At 48.8% G+C, this 16,248-nt stretch overlaps 1 long non-coding RNA gene across 1 annotated transcript in view; it reads right to left on the bottom strand.

The window, feature by feature from the left end:
• The window catches only part of LOC131482378 (uncharacterized), an 88,011-nt gene that overhangs the window by 38,668 nt on the left and 33,095 nt on the right, over positions 1–16,248 (bottom strand). The window contains exon 3 of the long non-coding RNA XR_009246940.1: positions 4,290–4,401. This is a non-coding gene — a long non-coding RNA (uncharacterized LOC131482378). The remainder of the gene's footprint in view (positions 1–4,289; positions 4,402–16,248) is intronic.

Below are 16,248 nucleotides of genomic sequence, written 5' to 3'. Positions count from 1 at the left end.
AAAACAGTTCTTTGTATAATAGATCTCCTAAAAATCTGAGGCTGCTTTCAGACAAAACAAACAAACAAACAAAACGAAAAACAACAGAAACAGCTACAACAGATCTTTACAGGTAAGAGGGGAAACTGGGTGTCAAGATTTCACCAAGACTAGAAGACTAATGACTTCAAGCAGGATCTCCAGACTTAACAATGCAACTTCAAGACACAGAAGGTCCCAGAGGACCCCCAGCTCCTCCCCTCCCAAGAAGTCTGTGATGATTGACAAGCCATGGCGTGAGAGCAGCCTCCCAGGTGCCGGCTTCACTTGAATGTGCTTCTTCCCCGGGACACCAGACCTCACCCTACCTGTCGGTTGGTATGAGAAAGACTTCGCCTCTTTCCTTCCATCACTCCAACCAGGCTGCACACATGGGCATCGCGTTTCTCTTCCTCTCCCACCTGAAGAACTCCTGGAAATGTGGCTCATACTCGTCCACCCTGAATGGAACAACTGCCTCTCCCAGGAGGAAGTCTCATTGCACAATCGCTTTATCCTCCCTGTCTGGGGTCTCCACAGGAGGGGTCCAGTGTGTAGGCTGTAGCCAGCCCATGTCAAGGTAATGTATGTGAAGAATGCAGCTCAGTGACTGAATCTGCATGAAACACAGATGAACGCATCCCCATGTCACAAACCCTCCTGGATGTCTCCACTAAACATGCACTCATCCAAGGCATGTTCCTCTAGGCTTAGTAGTCAAGGAAACCACAGGACACAGTGGTATCCCTTTGCCTGCTAGTTTAAGTTGGAAAGACTGCAGCAAAAGGAAGGGGGAGAATGTCTCGTGGACCTGTTCAGGTGTTATTCTTCATCAAACTCTCCAGAAGAAGGAAAAGTAGAAGTTATGGGTCTTGGCTTCTGGCTTGCCATAGCAATGGGTAGGTCAGCAAGGTGGCTCAGATCACATACCATGGCCTTGGCACCCAACGCCACTTGGCACCCTGACAAGCCAAACACGAAACTGCCAGGTTCCTTCCCTGCCACCCACGCTGCTGGGAATCCAACTCCAATATGTAATGTTTGAGTTTGCTTAAAAGTTGGGAAGAACAACCCACAGGCCCAAAATTGGGACTGATTGCCCCAAGAAATAGGCACCTGTCTTCAGTCCCATAAGGTACTTCTCTGTGAAAGAGTGTGACTATTCTGAAATGAAGCCCAAGCTCACACTTGGCTACTGGGTTAGTTAAGATGCTTCTGGCTGTAAAATAAAGCTTATTATGCCATAGAACCAGAAACCTGAAAGTAGGTGGTCTCAGGGCAGACTAATTCAGCAATTCAAATATAGTGGGTATCTGGGGAACCTTCCCTGAAATTCTCTTTGCTTTCCTTCATGATCACAGAATGACCATCACAGCTCCAAACATCAAGTCCTGCATGAAGCACCTATCACTGCTAAGCACAGATAGCATGTTACCCGCACACAGCTCCTAGATTATTGTCCTGCATGCTTCCCTCCACAATGGCCCCAATGATTTTCAGTTCTGTTTGCATAAAAGCAGCTTTGAGCATGTTACTCTACACTCATTCTTTAAAACACAATCTAGTTTTTTTAAAAGATTTTTATTTATTTTATTACAAAGTCAGATATACGGAGAGGAGGAGAGACAGAGAGGAAGATCTTCCGTCCGGTGATTCACTCCCCAAGTGAGCCGCAACGGGCTGGTGCGCGCCAATCCGATGCCGGGAAACAGGAACCTCTTCTGGGTCTCCCACATGGGTGCAGAGTCCCAATGCATTGGGCCATCCTCAACTGCTTTTCCAGGCCACAAGCAGGGAGCTGGATGGGAAGTGGAGCTGCCGGGATTAGAACCGGCGCCCATAGGGGATCCCGGGGCGTTCAAGGCGAGGACATTATCCGCTAGGCCACGCCGCCGGGCCCAACACAATCTAGTTTTAAAGATGATGTTTTACAGGTTTCTGTGTTTTCTGTTTCCTGCAAGGAGTCTTATTAAATAATCAAAAAGATGTTTGCAAGTGGAAAACAACTAGCACAGAACCTGGGAACACTGTGAGTACTGAAAACTTTGTCTTCCTTTTCTGTTCCTGACATCCAGGGCTCCTAGCCATCACCATGGCTCCTCTTCAGCCCTTTTTCAGCAAAGTGGCGTCCCTCATGTTTTTTGGCCAGACTCCTGTCTTAGAAACAGGATGGACTGTCACTTAGAGGCAAGCTTCTCTCATCAGCTTCAGTTCACCAGCAGAACCTGTGCTGAGTTCTGCCCGTGAGATCAATTCCACAATGCTTTTGTACAGAGCAATTTCCCAGCTTTTAGGAGACACTCTGCATTCATTCACCCTTTCTGAGACACATGCCCAAGGTCTTGGGTGATTCAGTGACCTTCAGATGGCAGTCCAAACAAGACTCTTTCCTCAATGGATTAGTTTCAAAATTTTAGTTACCTGGCAACAAGTCATCAATCACGTTAATCGGCCTCACCATCAAACAAAGGAGGTGTGATCATGCTTGATGTGAACACGAGGAAGTGAGATTCAGGAAGGTTCGTGGACTTATCTGCAGGCTGCACAGCTGGTGGGAAAGCCAGGGCTAACCTCGAGTGTTCTGGGTTCTGATGCTTTTCCTTTTTGCCATCTGAGGTGGCGATGGGTCAGAGTGGAGGACTCAGCCTTACAGAGCTGCACAATGGATTCCATGGATTCATTCAACAAACACTTTTGCCATGTGCTGAGAATTGCCAGGGTTGCAGAGTGAAGAACATCCACCCTGTGGTAGGCAGAAGGGCCTTGAGCTCATTTGCTCTGGTCTCACCAAGGCACCAGCAGCTGAGCCTTGAAATTCAATTAACTGTAACAGGTGATTTTTTTAATTATTAAAATTAGTAATCTTGTATGTCCAATGAATGATGTCATGAATATCCAAATAAAGGTTCCACGTGCCCAGTTCGGAGGATCATATAATCAATAAAACACAACAGAGTTCCCGATCAGCAAAGATCTCCCAGTTGGGTAGGGTTTGTGTTGGTGCAAGGTAAATGCATAAATTATTCATTTCACAAAAAAAGAAAGCAGAAAGGAAACCAAGCAAGGTATGCTATCTGAAATGAAAAACTACTGCAAATTCTTGGAGTTTAGGCAAGAGAAGATCCTTTCCAAGCAAAAGCATCTGAGCTTGGAGCTGTTCAACCTGCATAGATAGTAATAGAGTTGGACAGGAGAAAGAAGAAGGAATGATTTGATACCTCTTGTTGCTGTGTAGGCAAAACATCCCCTTCTTATTTTCATACACATTGCCATGTAGGAAAATTCCCCTCCACATCCCTATATCACATTTAAATGCTCAAGCTCCACGGGGCACACAATGAAGAGGCTGCATCATGCTGGCTCTGCAGCTGTTAGCTCCTGGTGAGCAAAGAAGCCAGGCAAGGAACAGGGAGATGAAGTGACAGACTGAGGTCAGCACCTCGCTGGTGTCATTGACGCTGTTCTTGGTGAAGTTTCCACTTCTCTGTATGCTGAGACTAATGAGCTTTGTCCCTGCCCTACTGCAACAGGCAGAGTTGCCCAGATTCAGGCACCTCTGAGCAGAAACTGAGCAAGGAAAGACAGGCGTGGGTTCTCCCTGCCCCTCACCTGTGTTCAGCAGGAGACTACACATGCATGTCAAGCATCCTGCCTTGAGAGTTAGGGACATCTTCTCTGCTAACATGGGATGATGTGCGCATGGACTGTGACATCTCACACTTACCACCTCCTGGCTTTTTTCCACATCCACCCTACCTGCATCCAAGAGAGGATCAGTGTGCCAGAAAAACTGAAGTTGTCTGCTGTCTTGACTGATTGGAATGCTTTTTGTTGTCTGCATTCCTAACCAACTCTTGCGGCCACATCTCGGACTTGCCACCACCCAAAACGATCCCACTACTGACATTTTAAAACCTGAGACCTCTAACACAATGCCCTATCTTCCCAGTCCTTTCTCCTTGCCCATTCTCTCACCTCATCATGATCCCCAGACTCTGAACTCCTCCCTTTCCCGCCAGTGTGGCACCTCACTCCTGGTGCCATTTTCTTTCCAACTGAGCTCAGTTGGCCATGCTGCTCTTGTGCCAATAATTTTGACAAGGCTGCTTGTTTTTCCACCTCCAACCCCTTTCACAGACCATGCCAAACACAGGATGATTTCACTCCGTATTTCCCAGTGATCATGCTCCCCATCCTCATACCCCTACCCCCGAAGAATGGCCTTCAGGCCCCTCACCAGCAAGCTACAGAGTACCAACATCTGACCTCACATGGGCCTCTCATGATGCTTTGCGATCCTCCTGGTCCTCTCCATTCCACATTCCTCTCAGTAGTAATGCTAGGCCTGCAAGCCCCTTCTGTTATCACTCAAAATAGGGGACACTGAATAAAAGAAAACCAGACATTCAGATTGCACCACTCCTAGTATCCAGGGACAATCCATACACTCTTGCCTATTTCTGTGATAAATTCCTATAAACAATTGATTCCAATCTTCCTTTCTCTCTCTCTCTCTCTCTCTCTCTGTTCTCTCATTCTCTTAACAATACCCTTAACTGGTCTATTATCTTGAGTTTATTAACTTACATTTCCTCTAAACAATATTCTCATATTCTTTCTCTCCCCACCTCTGCTCTGCTCTCCCCCTCTCTGCTTCCTCAGCACTCCAATTATACTACCAAGTTTTTGTTAAGTTTAATCTGTATCTCTATTTTTTCCTCTCTCAATGACGTCTTATTTTACTGGATTTGTTCGTCTCCTTCCTTTTTTTTTTTAAGATTTATTTATTTTATCACAAAGTCAGATATACAGAGAGGAGGAAAGACAGAGGAAGATCTTCTGTCCGATGATTCATTCCCCAAGTGAGCCGCAACGGCCGGTGTGCGCCAATCCAATACCGGAAAACAGGAACCTCTTCCAGGTCTCCCACGCGGGTGCAGGGTCCCAATGCATTGGGCCATCCTCGACTGCTTTTCCAGGCCACAAGCAGGGAGCTAGATGGGAAGTGGAGCTGCCGGGATTAGAACTGGCGCCCATAGGGGATCCCAGGGCATTCAAGGCGAGGACTTTAGCCGCTAGGCCACGCCGCCGGGCCCTCTTCTCCTTTGTATAAAATAGTTCTCCCCAGTGTCACAATGACCTTCCAGTTCCCAAATACAGGTCCTACTGATACCCTTCTCCTTTTTTTGAGTTTCTAAAATTTACTCATTTGAAAGGCACAGTGACAGAGAGGGATACACAGAAAGCCAAGAGACCTTCCATCGCAGGTTGGCTCTTCCAAGGGCCGCAACAATTGGGACTGGGCCAGGCTACAGATAGGAGCCAGGAACTCCACCCAGGGCTCCCACATGGGGAACAGTGGCCCAATTGCTTGGAACATCATCCATTGTTTTCCAGGTGCGTTAGTAGGGGGTTGGATTGAAAGCAGAGTCTGTAGGACTTGAACCAGCATTTTAATATACAATACAGACAGCCCAAGCCACATCTTAACCAGTTACATCACAACATCATCCCCCCTTAGTTGTTATTTCTGCCACAGTTGTTATACTATCAACAGAATGTTCTCCTACTTCATGTTGTCCATATTGCACCCTCCCCATGCATACCAAATCCTCTTGTCATCCGAGTGCTCCTCTGTGGCTCTTATCTCAGACATGGGCATTCCCAAGATTCAGTTCTCTCTCTCACCCCTTTTCATGACAATCTCGACCACTCAAAGCCTTCACCATCCATGGGCTAATGATTTCTCAATGATACTTCAACCTACTCTCCTCTGCTGCCTTTCACACTCAAAAGACACAGCTTCCTGCTAGACGTCTACCTGTGGGCCTCCCCTGAGCATGTTACTCTAGGCAAGCCCAAAGCTTCTCTACTCACCTTCCCAACTATGTGCTTTCTAATCTGCCCGTCTCAGAGATCTGAACCTTCAGCCACCTTTGGTCCAAGTCAGAATAACGAGGGCTATCTCAAATGGTCCCCTTTCTCTCCCCTTCATAGGTAGTAGAAAATTTTATCTGGTTGATCTCAGCCCCAGAAGATCTCTCAAGTCAGCTGTCCTCTTTCCATCACCTTTGCACACTACTGCTCTCAACTTCTTTGCCTGGAATTTTGCACAATGTTCTCAAGCACAACGCTCTTAAGCTGATCCTTCCAGCTCCAGCCCAAGTCCTCTATATTATATCCTGTCTGCATGATACTGCGGCATCTTTCTTTCTCTCTTTTAAAAATTTTCACCTTATTTCTTTGAAAGGGAGAGAGAGAGAATGAGAGAGAAAGCGAGAGAGACCATTGGGTACTTTCCAAATGGTCACAACAGACAGGATCTGGTTAGATCCAAGACAGCAGGCAATGAACTCCATCTTGGTCTCCCTCATGAGTTCAGGAACCCAAACACTTGGGCCATCTTCCGCTGCTTTCCCACGTGCATGATCATGGACCTGGGTGGGAGGTAGAGTAGCCAGAACTTGAACTGGCATTCATTTAGGATGCCAACATTGCATGCGGTGCCACAATGTGGGCTCCCAAAGGCAGCTTTCTAACCTATAAATATCTCATTCCATATATCTGAAAATCTTTTTGAGTGCCTACTGTTAGTTGGATAAAATGCATCCTTTCTTGATGGTATGTATTTCTTTTTATCACACAGTATCTTCTGCTTGATGATCTCAGTGCCTTAAGGTGTGGCTTAGCATCTGTGTAAAATAGAAAGCTCCCACGCGTGCCTCTTCTCCTGCCCTCTTGCCTGCCATGAGCGCTGTATCTCTGACATGTCTTCCCCTGAGAAGTCTCCCATGACCATGCAGCAAGACTGTGGAGCTCCTCGTCTCAAGGCATCATGCTTGTGGTAGGACTGTTCACCTGTTCCTTTATTTCTCCAAGGGAGAAATCATTTTCTTTCATTTTTATGTTCCCGGGGCCATAGATACAGGCACAGTGAGTGTCCTAACATTCTGTTGAATAAATTCATAGATGAATAGAATTTAAAAAAAAAAAAGGAACACTACTTCCAGACTTTATTTTTAAAAATACACAACTGGAAACAAATGTGCCAACAGAATATCTGTGATATTCATAAGAACAGCCAAGCCCAAAGAGGGGCGATTTTATCTGGGAAAATTATAGACTGGATCCTTTAACATGCATCAGTGTCAGTGGAGAAGCCTTCACTGTCCATTAGCATTGCTGGTGTTAAATCGCCCTCCAAACCCGCAGAGTGCTCCCAGTGTATGCTAAGTCCTCTGACCTCTGACCTTCCCCTTTGGACATCCGGCTCCTGGAGATGGCGAGTCTGTCCCACAGACAGCAGATGAGCCATCTTCCAATGCTCCTCTGCCAGATCCTTTGAAATCGCCTTCCACTGCAGCTCTCTGTTGGTCTTGGCAGCAGTCAGCAAGTGGCTCGGTCCCATGGAGATGGGAGTTGGGGCTCCGGGTGGCCAGTTCAGCTCCTCTTGCCTACAGTTTCTTGGGCCTGTGATTTAGCAACAAGCCAGGCCTGGGCTGGGAAAGCCGCAAAGGGCTGTACCCTGACTCCAGCTTGGTTTGCAAGCCTCTGAGCTTATTCTGCTATCCTCCAGCCTCCAGACGAGCAATGCTCATGGGAATGAAGCCAAAGGGAAAAGGGTGGAAAAAAGAAATGGCTTCAAAAGAGCTGAACCCGACCATGCTGTTGCTTAAGATAGAATCAGGGCTCCTAAAACCTTTTAGACCATTTTACGGTGTTTGTTCTGGGCTTGAGGTGAAGAGCGCTGAATGTCGGATGACTTCCTGGAGAGGATCTGTCCATGAATGCCCTTGAACCTCTTCATACCCTGCCCCTCTTCCAACTCCCCATGCCCACCCAGAAGTGCTAACAACTAAAAACAGAGACTCCAGAGGCCTTTTCATTAACCCCTCAGTTTATACAGCAAGCCACTATGAGAAGACAGCCAAAGTCGAGGGCCATTGTCTTGGAGAAGATTTTATCAAATCATCAAATCGGTAGCTGGGTTTTTCCTTGTTCCCAAACAGTAGTGCACATGTGTGCATGTGTCAAGCAAACCAGCTCAGGTCTATAGATCCAGGACCTGGAGATTACTGGGTCAGCACAAAAAGTATATATTGGGCCCGGCACAGTAGCCAAGAGGCTAAAGTTCTCGCCTTGCACACGCCAAGATCCCATATGAGCCCCAGTTCATGTCCCAGTGGCCCAGGTTCCCATCCGCCTCCCTGATTGTGGCCTTTGAAAGCAATCAAGGACAGTCCAAAGCCTTGGGACCCTGCACCTGCATGGGAGACCCGGAAGAAGCTCCTGGCTCCTGGCTTCAGATAGGCTCAGCTCCGGCCGCTGCGGCCACTTGGGGAGTGAATCAGCAGACAGAAAATCTTCCTCTCTGTCTCTCCCCCTCTTTATAAATCTGCCTTTCCACTAACAATTTTTAAAATCTTCAAAAAAACCAAAGAAAGAACCTCAAAAAAAAAAAAATCTTCAAAAAAACCCTACATATCCTACTTTTCCTTGTAAACTGAAGCAAACACCAGCATGTGTTGTTAAGTAGGCCATGTATTGTGGCCCCTGAAGACTTCATTTATCAAAATATAATCATGTCATTGAATGCTCACAACAAATGAGAAGAGCTTCCATCTGCTGGCTCACTCCCCACATGCTCACAGCAACAAAGAAGCTAGGACTACGAGTGACAAACTGCACCCAGATCTCACACACAGGTGGCAGGAGTCCAGCTAGCTGAGTCATATCCACTTCCTCCCTGGGTCTACATTAGCAGGAAGATGGAGTCAGACACTCCAAGGTAACACACAGGTGTCCTAACCAGGCCAAACACCCACCTCTCCTTGTGTCTTTCTTTTTAAGGAAACCAAGAGAGAAAAGGAAACTTACCATACCACCTTCTTTTGAGCCTTAAGCCATATCCTAACAGGCAACAGTTCAGGAAGAGCATATGGACTGCTCGTGGCTTTCCCCAGCAGCTGCATCAGGCGCGGTCCCTCCATGCTCCTCAGCTCCAACTCAGCTCAGCTGTATTCCTAATCAAACCCTTCTGATCAGTCTTTGCCTGGAGGCTCTGCATCAGCTCCAGACCCCTCGAACCCAACTCTCCCCATGAGCAGGACTAATGTGACCATTACACCAGTGGACTCACGGGAAGAATGTCAAAAGAGATCAGGAATGTCACTGTCACCTTGCTGCCCAGCACTGCAAATGTATCAACGATGCTACGTGGAGCAGGAGAGACAGGAAGGAAGTTCTGGGCTGAACAGGCATGTGCCACAGCATAAAAGCACAGGCAACATAGGCTCCAATTTTTTTTTCTTGCATCTGTTCTGATCATGCTGATCTGGGGCCTTCTTCCAAATCAACCCTACCCTTCCAGGAGTGGGGTAAGGCCCTGGCAGAGTATGTGAACCCCCTCCTACCTCACGTTCCTGCGAGCATGATCTCATCAGCACCTCCTTGTTCCGGCCTTGCCATGAGATTGCAGAGAATGAGCTCAGGGAAAGGAGGGGCTGAGTCAGAAGCTCACGGCCAGACCATCTCACCCGTTTGAACAGATCTCCTTCCGCTTCCATGGCAGCCCTTGTGAAAAACAGCCTGCCATGTGCCAGAAGCTGCCGCCCTCTGAGCGTGCCTTCTGGTTCCAATCCTTGCTCCCAACTCTCCACTTTAGGTGGCCATTCTCCTCCCACTCCACCAGCTCCTGTCCTGCTAAGCTGATACGCTGCTCCGCAGCCCCAGGACCAGTGGAGAGGGCAGTCCACATAGGTACAGGTGCTTACAAAGGAAAGTGTGGGTTGGACTTTGATCTGTCACAGTTCCAAGAGCTTTTCGGGAGTGAGGCATGACCATAGATTTTACTAAAAGTCTTTGGGTGAAAATTCCATAAATCTAGAAACTGTGAAGCTCAGTGGAAATTTAATTAAATAAGTTAATATATGGAGAATGTTTTGGACAATGTTTGGCACACACTGAGCTCTGTAAACACTGAGAAATGAGTAAGATTTGGGGAAATTCACATGTCAGTATCCTGGCAGTCTAGCAAACAGGGTTGAGTCTTGGCTCTCCAAATTCTAAGCTTACCTTTGGTTCTCAGCACCACATCTTGCCCTCAAAGCCAGGGAAATGCTTTTATTTCCCTAACTTCTATGTTGACACGGCTTGAATGGAGTCTCTCCCTATCTCTTGGGTTGCATGTAGGGAGCAATTGTCCTGGCTTCCTCATCTTCACCACTTGGGCTCAAGCTGCAACCATAGGAAGGCACTAGAAAGCCTGTGTGAGTTCTCTTCTCCCAAACCCATTGGCAATGGTTCTACTTGGCTTCTGAGCAAAGTCAGGTTCTGGAGATTTTGCGGCAAGAGGGTCAGAGTTGCATAGAAAGACAAGATCCCAGTGGTTCTAGCTTCAGGCCAGGCCTCAGTGTGCCCACCTCTTGGCTGCCAGCAAAACTATACAGAATTCCTTACTAAACAAATTGCCCAAATACCCTTCAAAATCAAAACTCAAGAAGGGAGAGCCAAAGGAGACAAGAATGCTTTCTTCTGTTTCACAACTTCCAGAAGCAAAGATGGAGCCTGGCTGAAAAAGGAAGGAAGCCCCCTCATCCACATGAGCACAGCTCCCCTATGAGAAGCTGACCTCCCAGCGCTGCAAATCTCCCAGGGATTATGCCCAGCTTGGCCACTCCAAGTAACGGCTGAGATTCTGCCCACAGTCCTCCCCTTCCCCAGGAGAAGGCAGTGACAGATCGACTCTCCGGAGACACAATGAAAAGACGTGAGTCAGAAGATGTGGGAGGGGAATTGGCTCCAAGTCCCTGGCACAGGGTACCAGCAGCTGGATGGGCTGAAGACAGAGGGAGATCCCCAACGAGAAAACACCACCATCTCCAGCCACCTTCTTTCCAGCCTACTTAGTTATTTCAGAAATATGCCGGACACGGAATGGGCAAGTCTGAGAACCCAAGAGACATTTGCAGAGAGCCACTGGTGCTTTCTCTGCGCCAGGAACTCTTCTGGATTCCGGGATGGCAAACAGCAGGTAGGTGGTTGTACATTGACCATGCAGCAAGGGTGAGAACCTGGCTTTGGCGGTTCCCAGTGCACACACTGCCAAGGCTCTTAGGAATAGCTGGTTTGCAGTTGAGCAAACCAGGGCTTAGAGAGGGTTAAGGTTTGTCTACAACACACAGCACCATGGTTGGGTAGCAAGACCTCCCTTTAGCACCCAGGACACAGTACGAAGACAGCATGAAGGAGCAAGGGCATGAATGCGTAAGAGAAAACCCCATGTGGCCCTAACTCAGTGTAGGCCACCACCTGTTTGCCACCTGGGGACTGCATGGTGGACTCCAGGGGACCACTGTGGCAATCTCAGTATGCCTACATTATAGAGTTAGAGCCTAGGATTCATTCTCATGCAAAGTCTCGCTCCTCAGAAAATTAAGGAAGTTCATGCGCTCGTTCATACACCTTTCTGAAAAGGGAAAGTTTTCAATTACACACCATGAAGCTGGTCAATCTTCTGGCTCCTTTTTGGAGAAAGGAAAAAGGAGTTATCACTGATTTAAGCACTGCCCCATGGTCTATGTGCCTTTAAAAGCACAGCAGGACCAAACATTGTGACGCAACAGGTAAACCACTGATTGGAATGTCTCCATTCATATCAGAGTGTCTGCTTTGAATCCCAGCTACTCCACTTCCAATCCAGCTTCCTGTTCATGCACTTTGTTCCCTCAAGTCCTCAATACTCTGCTGCCTGACTTATCTACCACCCCCTAAAGCCAACTACACAAAACTGCCTTTACTCCTTGGTGACCTCAAAAACAATTTCTGGTTACTTCAAGGCATGTGCCCTATCAACTTTTCTAAAAGACGTATTATTTTAAAGTCAGAATTGCACAGAGAGAGAGAGAGATCTTCCATTCACTCCCCAAATGGCCACAATGGCCAAAGATAGGTCTGGCCGGAGGCAGGAGTTTCATCTAGGTCTCCCACATGGGAGGCACAGGCCCTAACACTCCGGTCATCCTCCCCTGCTTTTCCCAGGCCATTAGCAGGGAACCAGATCAGAAGTGGTACAGCCAGGACATGAGCCAGTGCCACTGCAGGCAGCAGCTTAACCCTCTGTATCACAGTGACAATCCCTGTCCTGTCCTCTGTAACATGTGGTAAATTCTTTGGTGTTAGATGGATTTGGGACCTCAGTTTTGTTCAGTCACCTACCACCCAGATGGCCTGGATCATACTGCCTGACTTCAGGGAGCCACAGTCTTTTCTCTTTCATAGAGATGATGGCAGCACTCACTATTGCTGCAGTGACTTAAGAACACATGACGGTATGTGCACTTTCAATGTGGGCCATCATCTACCGTTCTGCAATGCACAGCTTCGACTGTGTACAATAAATGACAAACACGCCCTAGCACCTAGAGCTATCTGTGTTCACGCAGGTGCTCAAAACACTTATTCCGTGGGTGGTGTCTTAGCAGGGGCTGGCCAAACTCAGCTCAATCCCACGGAGCCAGGGAGCCCCCATCATCGGACTCCATTCCCTTCCTCTATACCCCAAACTTCCTATTTTGGATATATATAACTTCCTGGGAATCTCATGACCAAGGGTGGGGAAACACCGCCGGGAGGTGGAAGGGAGAGGGCAGGAATCATACTCAGAACTTGGAGACCATCAGATACCACCCTCCCCTGCCCAGCCTAGAGTCCTGGGGCATCCTGATCCTAATTTGCCTCCATCTTTAACTCCACACTCCCAGCAAGAAAAGCCAGGTCCCCCGGCCCCAGACATGGCATTGCATTTGAAATCTGGCAGCCCAGCTAAAGAGTTAACACCACCTCGTGTGCAGGGATTTCTCTGTAATCTGCACACATGTCAGGGGATCAGGGCTGTGGGAGGTGGTGCTAGTCTGTGGCAGTTGCTCAGGCCGTTGGCCCACAGCCCACCAAGCTCCCAAAGCCCTCTTGTCCAAGTTGATTTGAAACTTAATTAAGAACAACCCAGCAGAAGCCAAGGTCCCTGCGGGGGCCATCACCCCTGAACCTGGAGAAGGCCCAGGTGATAAGCATCTCTTGGCAGAACAAAAGTAGGGAGAACAGCACACCCTCTGCTCCCCTGTGACAACACCAGCAAGACCCGCCAGGGCCACCACAAGCAGAGAGGTGGGGGCTTAGCAGGGGACATAGCTGAGCCTGTGGCTGATGAGAAGAGAGGAGGCCCAGAACTCCAAGCAGCCTGGCCACAGTCACGCTCCTACTGCCCAGAAGGGACTTGCCTGCCCCTTTGCCTCTCCATCCCACTCCTACCCCACAGTTGAAAGGCCTGAGACTTGGCTCAGCACTGTCTGAGAAAGACTAGCAGAGTCAGAAGGACTGGGGAACAGACAGGATGGAAACAGAATGGGGCTTGGGCAGGCCTGCAGAGCTGGCAGGTGCCTGGCGGGCAGAAGCACGAAGAAGCAGGCTCTCTGTGGATGAGCCAGATGCCTGGGAGGTCTCATCACGCGGTGCCGTGGTCCCCACCATGGAAGAGCCCTGGATTCTGGATGCTGTCGCGAATATGGATTATGAAGCCTCCACTCAGACTTAGGAAAAACTGCCTGCAAAAGCCAAGGAATCAGCATTTTTACAATCCTCCTCAGGAGACAGGTGTTTGTCCCAGTGGCTCAGGTCCTCCTGGATGCCACTTCCCTTATCAAAGATTCTGGGTTCAAGTCCTGGCTCTGCTCCTTATTCCAGCTTCCTGCTAATGCGCACCCTGGAAGGCAGAAGATGATGGCTCAGGTATTTGGGTCCCTGCCACCACGTGGGAGACCCAGAAGGAGTTGCCGACTATTGGCTTTGGCTTGACTCAGCCGGCCCTGGCTGTAATGAAATCCAAGAATAGGAGATCTCTCTGTGTCCCTCTTCTGTCTTTAAAAAAAAGAGAGGGGGGATTTATTTATTTTATTGGAAAGGCAGATTTACAGAGAAGAGGAGAGACAGAGAGGAAGACCTTCTGTCCGATGCTTCACTCCCCAGGTGATTCCAACAGCTGGAGTTGTACCAATTCGAAACCAGGAGCCAGGAGCTTCTTCCGGGTCTCCCATGCAGGTGCAGGGTCCCCAGGCTTTGGGCCGTCCTTAACTACTTTCCCAGGCCACAAGCAGGGAGGCGGATGAGAAGGGAAGCAACTGGCATAAAAATCAGCGCCCATATGGGATCCCAGTGCCTGCAGGGCGAAGACTTTAGCCTCTAGGCTTGCATGTCAGGCCCTCCTCTTCTTTCTTTTGAACACATAAAATAAAGAAGTAAAAATGATATGTTTCAGGTGATTTTTGACCACATGTGTTAGGGATTAGAATTGCTGAGAACAGACTGGCAAATGACAGCTCATGGGCCAAGTCCAGCCCACTGCCTGACTTTGTAAATCAAGTTTTATTGGAACACAGCCACACCTGTTGTTTATAAATTTGTCTATGGCCACTTTTGCAATCTAATGAGGGAATTGAGAAATTTCAGCAGAAATGTAGGACCAGCTTCCAAAACGGCACCAACGTAAGCTTCTCTCTTAATCTCCTTTCTCCCCAGTCTTTCTGACGTGTCCTTGAACATGTATTGATTGTGTGTATGTGTCTCGGAGTGCATGTAAATGCGTGCATATGAATGTGTGATGGTGGTGAATGCACATGTGTGAGCACGTAGGTGTGCACATTCCTAGGCATTCATGTTGATACGTATGAGTGTGTGTGAATGAGTGTGTGGGTGAGTGTGTGCAGGTGCGTGTGTGGGTGTGCATGAATTCATACGAACATGTGTGTGCTGAGTGGGATGGGAAACCTCTATGTCAGGGTCAGCCCTATTCAGGAACCACGAACTCTGGACCTACAGGTGCTTGGTCAGACAGGCTGATGAGCTGCCCAAAGCTCCAGCGTCAGGAGGCGCGTGCTCTCGGGGTCACGTGATCCAGGGTCCCCCTCCTGCTCCAGTACTTACTCACCCCTACCCAGCTTCATCAGGAGCTGTCCCCTGGGAACTTCAGGTTCCTTGTCATTGTTGGGATAATTTTGGAGAGAAAAAGAGAAAAGTCTTTATCAGGGTACTATGGACTGTTCTTTGGCCAACCAGAGGGAGGTTGCTCTGGCCGGGTGTGTCCCAGGTATTGGAAATGCAACACTGAACAAAACCAAAATGATCCCTTCCTGGGACGGATATGTCCACAGGGTGGAAAGGAGACAAAATGACCCAGTGACTACATCTGGGGCCTTTAGGTGAGGACAGAAGCTGCAGAGAGCTGCAACCACAGATACCACGCTGACACAGACAGGAATGTTGCTCCTCATTCTAGAAATGACACAGCCCCGCCCACCCCCCTGCAACGTGGCCCCACCCACACGGACCACTTGCCTGCTCACGCTGCCATCACCAAGATCCCCCAGCTTCTCAGGGCTCCAATATTTGTAATTCACCAGGGAGGCTTCTAGCAAGAGAGCCATGCAAGGAAGGGCAAAAGCAGCACACAGAACTGCACACAGTTCTCTCTGTTGACTTCTCCGCCCAGAGGGAACACGTGTCGTCCTGTGCCACATGAAGAGGTGGGGGCACAGAGACAGTGGCCACAGCTGTGGGGGGACAGTCATGACCCCTTGAGCACCAGGAGGAGTGCCCTTTGCAGAAGGCAAACCCTCACTTTTTGGATGTAACTCTAGAAGCCTAGGGAGCAGCAAAACCAGCTCTACAACAGTTAACAGCCAACCTGGCTCCCAGGGGGCATTTGGTAATGGAGGAAGAGGGTTTTGAAACACTGCAGCTCGCAGCCAGGGAGAGATAAATCCAGGGACCGGGTGGAAGGCTGAGACTCACTGACTCTTCGGGTTCACCCCAGAGAGAAATGAAGCACTTGGCTCCTGCCCTGCTGCGTCTCCACCCAGAGCCACCAGGGAAATGACCGCTCCCTAGCTCCCCTCGCCTGCTGTCACCAAGGCGTCATCCTGTACAAGGCTGTGCAGTGCTATGGGCTGACTGCGCCTCCCAGCTCCAGCAGTGGGGGGGCAGGAGGGAGGACGTTTCATTCATGCAGACCCTATGCAAGTTTTCCTCCTTGAGTTCCATGAACTATCCCCTTAAACACACACACATGCACACAAAACCAGCAGGGTTACAGTAAGACAATGGCAAGAGTCCTCTGAAAGCCCACGAGCCGGCCTCCCGCATGAGCACTGGTTTGAATCCAGGCTACTCTGCTTCCTG

This window comes from Ochotona princeps, chromosome 17, assembly GCF_030435755.1.
Source record: "Ochotona princeps isolate mOchPri1 chromosome 17, mOchPri1.hap1, whole genome shotgun sequence".
In the NCBI taxonomy this organism is placed as follows: Eukaryota; Metazoa; Chordata; class Mammalia; order Lagomorpha; family Ochotonidae; genus Ochotona; species Ochotona princeps.
Note: the sequence above shows the minus strand (reverse complement) of the source record. Positions and strands in the feature narration are given on the sequence as shown.